Genomic DNA, 13,193 nt, shown 5'->3' with positions numbered 1-13,193 from the left:
CAAATATGAAGAGTTTCATTGACAGACTCCAAAATGCCCCCGCAGTGAATCAAAGGGAAATCCTACAGAGAATCTTAATGGCTCCAACATCAACACATCCACAATGTTGGATCCAGTTCTACCTCACAGAGTTACTAAGACACACCCTCTGCCATTCTCCTCTGCCTCTCCTCTAAATAAAAGTATCTCCCATCGTTCACTTTCACACCCTTTTCTCCTTTTTCTTGTTTTCCTTCCTCTTTTCCTTCTTTCTCCTCCTTTACCCTCAACAATCATTTTGGCAGTTGAACACATGTACATGTGAGAGTGTGCATTCATCCCATAATAGTTGACAAATGCTTGAATGTCAGATTATGAACTCAGAAACAGCCCATTATTCTGACTTGACTTTTTGCTTCACCGTGCGTGGGTGGATGCAGATCCCAGCTTCCACGTGTCACAGTCTTGTGGTTGCACTTCCAACTCTTTTCCTCTGATTCATTCTCTGCCGAAACTCGACTCCCGTTAACGTTGCTTACCTTCCCCTCACTTTCCTCTTTCCAGCTCCACTTTCACATTTCACATCTCACACGTACTTTCAGCCTGTAAATTTACTGCATTTACAAATCTTCACGCCGGTGCAGTTTCTGTCTCAGCATCAAGTCAGTTAAAAACTTTTAGTCGTCAGTCCATCACAGTCCAGTTACATGCATACATTCACACATATTCATACCAGATATTGCTGATAATGGAGTCTCATGCGCAAGCTCTTCGAGTATCCATCACCAGCAAGATGACGTCATCATTTTAAAGGAAAACAGTTCCTTGTTTTTTGGACTGCATTGACTCACTGCAATCCTTTTAGGCTCAGGACGTCTCATGTGATCAATGTCCCATATAGTTTCTCCAAAGCCCATTATAATCATGGTAAAATGGTAAATGGCCTGTATTTGTATAGCGCCTTACTAGTCCCTAAGGACCCCAAAGCGCTTTACACATCCAGTCATCCACCCATTCACACACTGGTGATGGCAAGCTACATTGTAGCCACAGCCACCCTGGGGCGCACTGACAGAGGCGAGGCTGCCGGACACTGGCGCCACCGGGCCCTCTGACCACCACCAGTAGGCAATGGGTTAAGTTTCTTGCCCAAGGACACAACGACCGAGACTGTCCAAGCCGGGGATCGAACCGGCAACCTTCCGATTACAAGGCGAACTCCCAACTCTTGAACCACGATTGCCCATGGAGAAAACGACTTTGCAACTGTTTTCAGTAAAAATATTTTATAGCGCTTTAAAGTTTAGATTAGATGAAACTTTATTTATCCCTCGGGTGGGTTCAAACTGAAATTCAGTTTCCAGTAGCACAGCACCGACAGAAGTTGCAGAATGTGAGCAGAATATACCATGTTTACACATTTATAAATACAGAGAATACAAAAGGGATAAATAGAATAAATAGGAATAAGAATACAAGGGAACGGCACATTTCAAGTATTTCCCCTCCAGTGAGGAGTTAAACAGTTTGTTGGTGTGTGGGACAAAGGACTTTTTAAGTCTGCTGTTCCTTGACTTTGGGAGAAGCAACCTGTCACTGAACAGACTCCTCTGGTTGTTTATGGCTGTGTGCAGAGGCTGCCCAGCATGGTCCATAATGTCCACATTGCACCTTAATTTGTTTTTATATAAGTGCGTGGAATGAGTCTTTAGTTGAATGTTTTTAATAGGCAAAAAATACTTAAATAAGTAAACAGCGAGTAGAATTTTTGTCTTTTTTCTCTATTTTTGCTGATCCGAAAATTGATCCGATCCGTGACTTTAAAATCGTGACCCGATCCGATCCGTGAGATTTTTGATCCGTTGCACCACTAATATCTTTTCCATGTGCGTTATTACCAGAAATCCCCAGAAGAATTCTCAGAGGAAGATAAATTAACTTTACTAGACCTTCAAAATAAATTGGACGGTTTATATCGACACAAGGCTGAGGGTGCTTTTGTAAGATCCAGGAGGAGGTGGCTGGAGGAGGGAGAACAAAATTCTGCTTTTTCAGGCTTGAAAAATACAGATCCAAAATCCACTAAATATTAATGGCATTGTCTCTGACAATCCTAGAGAAATTTCAAAGTTTTGTGCCAAATTCTATACTAAACTATACAACTCAAAATATAATGAGGATGTCTCAACACTGTTTATCAAAATATTAAAAACCTAAAAACTCTTGTTGCGGAAGATAGAAGTCACTGTGACAGCCCTCTGACTGTGGAGGAAGTTTGTAATTCCATTTCTGCACTTAAGGCCAACAAATCTCCTGGCACAGATGGTTTAACTGCAGAGTTTTATAAATCATTTTCTAATCTCCTGGCTCCGTTCTTACTGCAGGTTTTCATAGAAAGTATAGAGAATAACACCCTCCCTCCTACTCTTACTCAGGGTCTCATAACACTTATTCTAAAGCCAAACAAAGACTTACTTTCTATTGATAATTGGAGACCCATCTGACTGCTCAATAATGACTATGAGATTATGGCTTTAGTACTTGCTAACAGAATTAAAGAGTTTTTGGATACAATTATCAATGAGACATAATCAGGCTTTATGAGAAACAGACACATTTCTAATTAGACTGGTTTTAGATCTACTTGATTACTCTGATTTGGTATCTGACAATAGCTTCATTCTCTTCCTGGATTTTTAAAAGGCTTTTGATACAATTGAACATCAATTTATTTTCCACTCTTTGAACAAATTTGGCATTTTTCTATAAAGCTATCAAAACCTGTTATACAAGGAATCACCATAGCTGATAAGGAGCTCATCATCAGCCAGCTAGCTGATGACACCACTCTTCTTGAAGAATGCAAATCAAATCCGTCTAGCCCTTAGTGTGATTAGTGATTTCTCTGAGGCATCTGGTTTATGTCTAAATCTAAAAAATATGAATTACTAGATATCCAAAGACCAAAAGTCAAGATGCTCGTCAAACTTCACTCCGATTATACAAAAAACATGAAAAAAGTTCAACCAGTGGTTGCAAAGGGATTTATCTCTGAAAGGTAGAGTGTTAATTATTAAAGCTGAAGGGATATCCCGACTGGCATATTCTGCTCTCTCCTTACATCTGGATAAGAAAATTATGATATTGACCGCATGCACTTTAATTTTATATGGAAAAACCATAACAACAGAGATATTTTATTTAAAAATAACTAACTTTTCCTGGAAACTTGGGTCCAAAATGGGATCCTATTGGTGGCTCAGCTGGTTAATAAAGAGGGTGTACTGCTTACTTACAATGAATTCCTTACACTATATAATTTTCCAGTCAGTGTACGGGAATTCTCAATGGTGCTTGGTGCCATACCCTCAGGTACTTTAATATTATATAAAAACACTGACAGTTCAATATCTACCTCAATGGGAAAAATCTGCTATTTACAGGAACTTGGTAACAGCAATAAGAGAATACTTAGTTTATTCCAAGAAGATATCGTATCTCTCCCATATATATAATATCTTACTGGAACCGATATGTTCCAGATATCACCCGGAAGACACCTGGATGAGCCCATAAATATCTAATTGTAAACAAGGTGAAGGAAATCTCATGTAAAATTCTTCATAAATGTTACCCAGCCAGTCACTATATGTAAAATTTAAAAGAGACATAAATACTAATTGAACTTTCTGTGGGGATAATCCAGAAACTGTGACACATCTTTTCTGGTACTGTTCCTCTACACGGAGATTCTGGAAGGAATTTAGCAGTTTTGTTATTGTCCATATTTTAAGGGAGTTTTCTTAATGATGGAAAATGTTTTATTCTGTTTCTTTAAGTTCTCCAGGAAGAATGATAAATGTTTTTTATAATAAATTTGTTAATACTTTTAGCTAAATTTTTTATCCATAAATGTAAGTTTATTAATAAAACACCATTTCTCTGCCTTTTTATAAGGATATGGAATTGTACATACAATCAATTTCAGACTCAACCAACAAAAAGCCTCTCAGAACAATATATATATGTTGATTTTTGCGCGTACTCATAAGATAATTTTTTTACCCCTGATTTTGTATGTTCATGTTCTGTTCTTTTGTAAATTTCATCTGTTTGTATGTTGTATACTCATTGTGTTTCAATAAAGTTCAATTTAAAAAAAAGGTACGTTCTAAACGAAGCTTCAGACGTCACTAATCACGTGACTCTTGCCAAACGAATCAAGCCTCGACACAGTGCTTCTGAAGCAGTTGATCTTTTTGACACACGCACCGGAGCATCAGCTTCAAGTGGACCATCACTACCTCTCACATCTAAAGGTAAGTGCCAAGGTAACTTTGAACTGAGTTCAGTCAATCTTGAGTTTTTCTAAGTTTTCTGAATGGAGTTTTCTGTTGCTCTCTGTGAGAGAAGACCGTTAAAGGCGAGGCTCTCCAGAGTGTAGCAAAACAGGAAACCACAGCTGTGTGTGTGTAAGTGTGCAAACGAATAGATTAGAAGTGCAAGTGAGCCACGAGTATAGAAAGGTCAAGTTTCGTGAGTTGTTTTTCTCACCACTGATCACGCGCTTAACACTCGCACATACTTGCATCACACGCGCGCTCTCAAGCATCAGTATTGTCACGTGAGTTGCAGGTGTTACCATATAAGGGAAATCTCCATTGTTCTGTAGCAGTGGTTCTCAAACGTTTCACAATGAGTTTCACCCTTACGAGCGACATCACAGCACAGTAGTATTGGCAGTAGCTGTTTTTGATACGGGCGATTTTCATTTTCGTTGCACAACTAAAGCGTGCAATTTACTTTGTGTGCACTCAAATGGAGTCGAGTCAACCAGCGCCACCTCTGGCCAAGTACCATAGCCTACAGCCAGACTGACTTGTGACACACACAGCAGCGGTTTTTGATACGGTCGACACGGGCGGTTGCCCGTATCCAAAAATCGTGGTGGGGGTTAGTTGTCTTTGCTTAATGATTGGTTTTAGTCTTGACAATCCTCATTGCTGGCATTGCATCTTTCAATGCCAGCAATGCCAGGTATCAGTGCTCAAAGCTTTTGTGTTTCTTTCCAATAAGTTTCCCACCTCGGGAAGCAAAAATGTGTTCTTTTACTTGTCAGGTGAACATATTTTGACTCTTCAGTTCAGTGTGGAGCCTAACAAAGATGTGTTTTGTGTCCCAGCTGATCAGCAGGAGGAGAAGAGTCTGACGGAGCAGCAGAGGAACATTTTCAGCTACTTGGACTCAGCTCAGCCACTACAGAGGAAACAATGAGCTCAACACAGAAGGTGACAGACAGAGCAGGGCGATATGACCAAAAATATTTATCACCATATACAATTGAAAATTTGTGATAACAATATAACTGACGATATAATTGACACGAGACAAAATACTTTACAACTCCACAACTTTATAAAAAATCCATCAATGTATTTTCACTTCAACAAGCAGCTGTTTTTTATATGCATTAAAGTTATATAAAAATTTAACAGTGCAAATGCAAATTGCTTGCTGACAGTTTAAGTAAAATCAAATCAAATCACTTTTATTGTCACGTCACATGTGCAGGTACACTGGTACAGCACATGTGAGTGAAATTCTTCTGTGTGAGCTTCACAAGCAACAGAGGTGTGCAAAAATACAATAATATGAAACAAGCAGATATAAGGATGGCTAAATCTGAGAATTATATGAATAAATATATGTACAATATAAGAGTGTATGCATATTACTGAATGTGTATACTTAATATGTATGTCTACGTGTGTGTGTGTGTGTGAGTGTGTATATACATATTTTACAAATTAAATAGAGTAAAAATAAAATAAATATATAAAAGGCATTTCCAGTGGAAATTGGCCGACACATCCTGAGCACAACCATGTATAATATCCACAAAACCTAAAAAGAGGCTATACAGGTTTTGAGAATTGCATAAATATTAGAAATTGGAAAAGTTGCTGCTTAAGTTTTTCTAATAGCAATTTGCATTCACTCCAGAATGTTCTGAAGAGTGATCAGATGAATTGCATCGTCCTTCTTTGCCATGAAAATGAACTTAATCCCCAAAAACCCTTACCACTGCATTTCATTGCTGTCATTAAAGGACCTGCTGAGACCATTTCAGTAATCGTCTTCTTAACTCAGGTGAGAATGTTGACGAGCACAAGGCTGGAGATCATCATGCCTGTATCCCAATTCAGGTTCTGCAGCCTTAAAGTACGCAGCCTCAACGGTCCTCAAGGGCCGCGTACTCAAAGACCGCTAAGGCCGGAAGTACGAGGCTTGTGAAATGGGACGGTCTAGCCTCCATCATGCTGCCCAGGTTGCCTAGCAACCATGATACTAACAGCTGAAAACGTCTCATACAGCTTTTTTTGACAGAAATGAAGGAGAACATATTTTGTTCATTTGTTTCTACACGAGCTTTGTGTGATTTAACAAGTATCTGAGGCTGAGACCACAGGACTGTAAAACATGATAGTTGGGCTTCATTTCTGTACTGAACAGTCATTTTAAGATTAGCTAGTAAATAACAATTAGCTAATGTTGTTCATGAGACTAAAATCATCTCACTGTGGTAATGTAACTATAAAATGGCCAATATTATATGTATTGTCAGATTATTATGGTATACACACACACACACACACACACACACACACACACACACACACACATACATATATATATACATATATATATACATACATATATTTTACAGGACATATTACAGCAGTGAGCTTGAACTCTCGGTCAAAGATTAAAGTTGCAGTTATTTATATTTCCTATCACCTTAAATCTTCACTCAAAGACACTCAAGTATCTCTGACAGTGTATATATAGATGTATTATACATAAGAGACAAATATTGTTCATCTAATATGTTGGCATTATTACATTTGGCTCAATGCTTACATATATGTGTAAAAAGAAAATGTACAAGCTGTGATAACTGTTTCTGATAGAATGAAGAGTAGACTGATATATGAAATATTCCTTTATTGGGTGAGAAAATCAGACCATGTCATAACTGCTTTAAGTCATACAGAATAGATATCAGAGCCTTAAACAGGCTGACTTCTGCTAAATGGGTCAAACTGGGCAGAAAGCATCCAAACACATAACATCCTTATAGAATATGATGTAACACTATAGATCAACTTAGCTCAGAATATATAAAGCGTATAAACAATTACAGCAATATGATGCAACAAACACAGCAGTGCTACTAATCCAAAATACTCAAAGCTTCATAGAACTGAAACAAACATTTATTTTTAGCTCCATTCTGCTGCTGATACATACTTTAGGTTTCTGAATATTAAACTTGTTTCTGCCTTTCATAGTGTGTAACTTGAAGGCCCTGAGTACTTTCTCCCACACTGAAAACACTGGGATGATAACATTATTTGAACATTACCTAATAAGACTGATTCAGGACAGACAATTAGTTATGTTAAACTTTCCTAGCAGTCCTTCACAAACAGGGAACAGTCTGTCTATTCTCTCCATCTGTCAGCTGCTGCTGGCTCTTCCTCCTCCTCTTCCTCACACACTGCTGAGTTTGTCCTGGTGGATCATCAGGGGTGCAAAGCCTCACAGATGATGTGCAGCAGTGGGTCCCTCAGCCTGTCCTCACTCTGGACACTTGCAGTTGTCACACATGGAAATCAAATGTGTGATAAGCTGCAGGATTCAAACACAAGTGTAACTTATAAACACATGTTCATACTTTTATTCCACAATCAGAGAGAAAGAAACAGAGAGAGAGAGCAGGACAGACAGACAGGTGACAGTCTCAGGTGTATACACTGCTACAAAACAGCACAAGAGAAGGAGGATTTAGTGTTTGTGTTATTACGAGTGCTAAACAAGAAGAGTTCCAGATGGTCCAGTGGACACATGTGTGACTCCTGTGATTAAAGCATCTTTCTTTCAGCTTAACGAGTGAACCGTCAGCTCGTTCAAACACACGTTAAAGTCCGTTTGGCTCGACACCACCGAACAGAGGCAGCAATATAACATAGCTAACATTAACAGTGCAGTGAATCCTGCTTGTGCCGTGATATTCAGGACTGCAAACCGAGCAGCATCACTGACTTTCAGCTTGTTGTGTTTGTGGATATATGACTGACTTTAATTATCCACAAAATCATCACATTCTCTGTAAGATTAAGGTCGACCAGCTGGATCCTGACCAGCTATTCTACGGCTTACTTGTAGTTATAAAGAAAGCAATTCTGTTCAACACACCACATTTATTTCTGCTCAGCTGCAGTATCCAGATGAAATACATAATCATATTACACGATTTTCAACAAACTGCAATTTAGTAAATGCTCAAGTTAAAAGTAACTTTTTGTAAAACTGTTATATTTAGAGCAACTTTTAAGTGGAATAAATTACCTTATAAAATTAGAGAATTAGCAACTATTCAAAACTTCAATGAACACTTAAAAGCCGATTTACAGAGCTTTTAGTTGTTTTGAAATTTGTGTAATGTGCTTCAGTGTTATTGATATTATTATTAAATTATTATTATTATTGATTGCTTATATTTTAACAATTGTGAAACCTCACTGTGGATGTAAGAGCCAAATTATGTGGATATCTTGAATCCACTTTATTGTGTAATATTTTATGTGATTGTATTTGACAGAAGACGAGTAACCTCTGTTGGGAAGCTAATGGGGTTCCTTTTATAAACAAATCAACAAACATAGGATTTATTATCAGTAAATGATTATATATAAAACTATAACAAAATATAGAAATAGGAAATGGGAAACAACAAAATAATATAAATTATAAAATCATATAAGTGTGTGTGTGTGTGTGTGTGTGTGTGTGTGTAATCAGGAGGGATGGGCATGATTTTAGTGTTTAAACAGTCATGAATTATTTTTAGCACCAGGTTGGATGTAATGTGTTAGAGCTACCAGCAGGTGGGGATAAGAGACCGTTAAGGTGTTTGGTGCCACACTCCACCTTCAGGTTTAAAACTAGTGTTAATGGAGGGAGTTTGAAGGTTCAGTTTGTTCCACGACTGCATTTCACTCAGTGCCTCTGTTTGTATCTCTGTCACTGCAGGACCAACATGGAGCGAGAAGTCAGCGCTCTCAGGAGGCCGACAAACCTCACAGAAGAAAGAGAGAGAAAAAACACACCTGTGACTTGTGTGGAAAGTCTTTTTCCAGGAAGGGTTCTCTAAAAAACCACCAACTCATCCACAGTGGAGTTAAAGCGTACAGCTGTGATCAGTGTGGCAGAGCTTTTACTCAAAGTGGTAGCTTACAGAGGCATCTAGTTACCCACTCTGGAATTAAGGCATACAGCTGTGATGAGTGTGGGAAGGAGTTTACTGAGAAGGCTTCACTAAAACATCATCAGGTCATCCACACTGGAGAGAGACCGTTCAGCTGTGACTTGTGTGGAAAGTCTTTTTCCAGGAAGGGTTCCCTAAAAAACCACCAACTCATCCACAGTGGAGTTAAAGCGTACAGCTGTGATCAGTGTGGCAGAGCTTTTACTCAAAGTGGGAGCTTACAGAATCATCTAGTTACCCACTCTGGAATTAAGGCATACAGCTGTGACATTTGTGGAAAAACTTTCAGCAAGAGAGGAAACCGAAATATACACCGACGCATTCACAGCAGACATGATGTGTACTGCTGTGATCAGTGTGGCAAATACTTTGCTACAGACACACAGTTACAACGACACGTTTACCCACACTGAGGGACGACCTTATAAATGTGACCTGTGTGAGAAGACTTTTAAATCTCCACATTCCCTGAGACGACACCAACAGATCCACACCAGAAAGAGACTCTACAAGTGCTACTGTGAGGTTTGTATTTATATTGTTATCTTGTCATGTTAGCCTGACTGTTTGGAACAACTCTGCTCATTAAACTGTGTTAGCATGTTAGCAATTCTACTGCATGGAAAAGCAGCTCTAAGGCTACGTTCACACTGCAGGTCTTAATGCTCAATTTCGATTTTTCGATCAAATCCGATTTTTTTGTCTGCTTGTTCACACTACAAATAAAATGCGACAGCAAACGCGCTCTAGTGTGAACGCTCAAAGCGGCCCGCATGCGCAAAAGAAGACGTCACACACAACGCGCTCTGTTTAGACCCAGAGCAAACAATATTGTTTGACTGATGGCCCTTAATATAAAGACTTCGGACTTTCGGACTGTTCACGTTTCTCCAACGTTGTCTTCCCAACAGTTTCACTGACATCTACACTGGATGGCCAGGAAGCGTTCGCGATGTCTTCTCCGGCGCTGATAATTGGCGTCTGTCTTGTGTCCGTGAAGTAAAAGACGGATTTAATGCGACATGACCGTTCACATAGCAGTCGCTTTCTAAAACATCGGATAAGTATCGGATTCAGTACCACATACGAAAGTGACCCAGATCGGATTTGAAAATATCGGATTTGCGCCGTTCACTATTCACTATTGCGTTACTTAAAAAACAAAAACAAAGAACGTTTAACCCTCTGGCGTCCAGGGTATAATTGGCCATTTTTTTACTACTCTTGATTTTCTCTCCACATTTTACCTTTAAAAACTATTTACTTTGCCTTGTTTGGTATCATTCTTTTTAGCGCAACCTCACGTGCCTGAATTTACAGTTATGTTCTCATTTTGTCATACTGTACAACCAGAATTGATCTAAAATCAGACAAAAAACATAAAATCAGAGTAGAAAAGGTTATATTTTTTACTGTAACAACGATAAACATGTTTAATGAATCATATTTCATAACTTCAAATGCAAATATTAATTGTCAATTTTAAAATCTTATGCACAAGTTTTGCAAACAACAAAGTTATTTGCATCCATTTACCTTTTACCCTTTTTAAATAACCATTTCAAACTATTTACAGAACAATCAGCTGTTCTTCAATAAGATGCCGCACAAATTATTTGTGCCACTCCAAAAAAATCATTTCTGTCCACTATAAAGGAAAACATCACAGCCTGATACCTGCAGGTCTGACAGCAGCAGGTGTATCACTGCTGTTTCTACCTGGAGACAGCAGTCGCCTCATTGTTCTGACACACAACACAAAACTATCCACAACACTACACACTAACTACACAAGACAACACATTAACTACACACTTCAAACACGCTAAACGTCACAAATCTCACATCTCAAAACTCTCTCTCTCTTTTCCTGCTCTCTCTCTCTCTCTCTCTCTCCGTCACTCCTAAAACTTCCCCTGTTTTGTTTTGTTTTGTTTTTTGCTCATTAGCAGAGAGTGCTTGCTAGCGCTAACGTGGCGAAACTATTGAGGAAAAAACGCAGCGTATATATTGTTTATCACGACTCTGGTTTTACGTGGCCTATCGACACAATTTAAAAACTGGTATATATCACCTTGTTGCTTTGCCTTTAAGTGGTCATGTGATTGACTTACCACGACTACTTTATTCTTCCTCAGTCAAACAGCAGCACTCATGCGATTGTTTTGCCTCCTGAGCTCCAGGTGTTGTGCTGGACAGTGTTCGTGATTAGCGTCCGCGGGAGCGCGCAGCTGCTTAAAGCTGTAGCGTCCAGAAGATGCGGTAAGCTGAACACAGCTTCAACCGTCTGTTTGTTGAAAAATAGTAACGGACCGCGTTTCCTTGTTAGTAACTGTAACGCCGTTGTAACGATAGGAATAGTAATTAGTTAGATTACTCGTTACTGAAAAAAGTAACGCCGTTAGTAACGCCGTTACATGTAACGCCGTTATTCCCATCACTGGTGATTATTCAGATTTTCATGTCAGTTATGATTTTAGTATTACTGTAGTATTATGGTGGTAGTATTGTAGTTATTGCAGCCCAGTGAACTGAGTGTTTCAACTGAAACAGTAAAATGTAACTGGACGTCTGCAGAGATGCTCTTTATTTCAGGCGACGTTCAGGATAAAAATGTTGAAGGACTGACTTACACTGTGTTTGTGTCTTTGTTTAGAAGCAGAGCGACACAGATGGATCCAGTTCACAACCCTGTCATCGCTGTGGTGGTGGGAAAGACTTTCGTTGTGACATCTGTGGAAAAACTTTCAGTCAGCAAGCCGGCCTAAAAATACATCAACGTAGACACACTGGAGACAAACTGAAATACTGCAAAGAATGTGGGAGAAGCTTCACCACATCACGTGACTTAAAAAAACATGAACTGATTCACAGTGGGGTTAAAAAGCACCTCTGTGATCAGTGTGGGTCATCCTTCACCACTGCGTGGGGGCTTAAAACACACAAACGAGTCCACACAGGAGAGAAACCGTACAAGTGCAGACACTGTGACAAAAGCTTCTCACACTCAAATGGTCGTAACGATCATGAACGTGCACACGTGGAAGGAAACTACAGCTGTGACCAGTGTGACAAGAGCTTCAGGAATCTCAGTTCATACTCCAAACACAAACGATCCCACGTTACTAATAAACTGTTTCACTGTTACCAATGTGCCCAAACATTCACCTCATTGTCTGCTCTGTGCAAACATCAGCGTGATCACTCAGGGCTGAAATCACTCCCATCACAGTGAATCTGAAGAGACAGAAAGATCCTCTGGTTTCAGTGTCAGACTCAAAAAGCTTGAGATCAGGCTCCACAGAGTTCAGATAGAATCATTTAAACTTGTGTTGAACTGAACTGGTTGCTGGGCTGAACTTCTACATAATACAGATTTACATGGGATCTTATTTTCTGTCGTTTTACTGAGTCAGTTTTGTCCTTTTTTCTCTGTCCTGGTTTTGCTCGTCTGTAAATAATTGAAACTCAGTCAAATAGTTCATTGTTCTCCAGTAAAACGTTTTGGAAACTCATGTTTAACCTTTAAATCTCTGACATGTTTTAGCACACAAGGCTTCATCGGGGAGTTCACTTATGATTGGAGAATAAAGGTTTTTAGTTCTTTCAAAGAGACTCTTGGAGCTGTTTGATGTTTTTGTTTTTCTGAAACCACCTGAAAGAAAAACTATTTTTCTTGCTTCATGTAGTGTGGAAGTTTTTAATGTCTCTTTCATCTGTGATGTTCTTGAATGTGTTCACATGAAGATGGTACAAATAAACTGTCCTTTTAGCTTTAGCTCCTAATTTATTCATTATTTATGGATGTAGCACAGCAGCAGTGTCTTGATTAACACATGGAGGGCTCGGGATCTGATGGTCAATAATGTTTTGTGTCCTTGTA

The 13,193-nt window shown here is 39.0% G+C and overlaps 1 long non-coding RNA gene across 1 annotated transcript; it reads left to right on the top strand.

Moving 5' to 3' along the window:
- The first annotated feature begins 4,200 nt into the window (after positions 1-4,200).
- LOC134624214 (uncharacterized) lies at positions 4,201-12,893 on the top strand. The gene is made up of 4 exons (XR_010093481.1): positions 4,201-4,298; positions 5,162-5,267; positions 9,076-9,835; positions 11,967-12,893. It is a non-coding gene; the product is annotated as an uncharacterized LOC134624214 (long non-coding RNA).
- Positions 12,894-13,193: the final 300 nt, after the last annotated feature.

Source organism: Pelmatolapia mariae, linkage group LG3_W, assembly GCF_036321145.2.
Source record: "Pelmatolapia mariae isolate MD_Pm_ZW linkage group LG3_W, Pm_UMD_F_2, whole genome shotgun sequence".
In the NCBI taxonomy this organism is placed as follows: Eukaryota; Metazoa; Chordata; class Actinopteri; order Cichliformes; family Cichlidae; genus Pelmatolapia; species Pelmatolapia mariae.
Note: the sequence above shows the minus strand (reverse complement) of the source record. Positions and strands in the feature narration are given on the sequence as shown.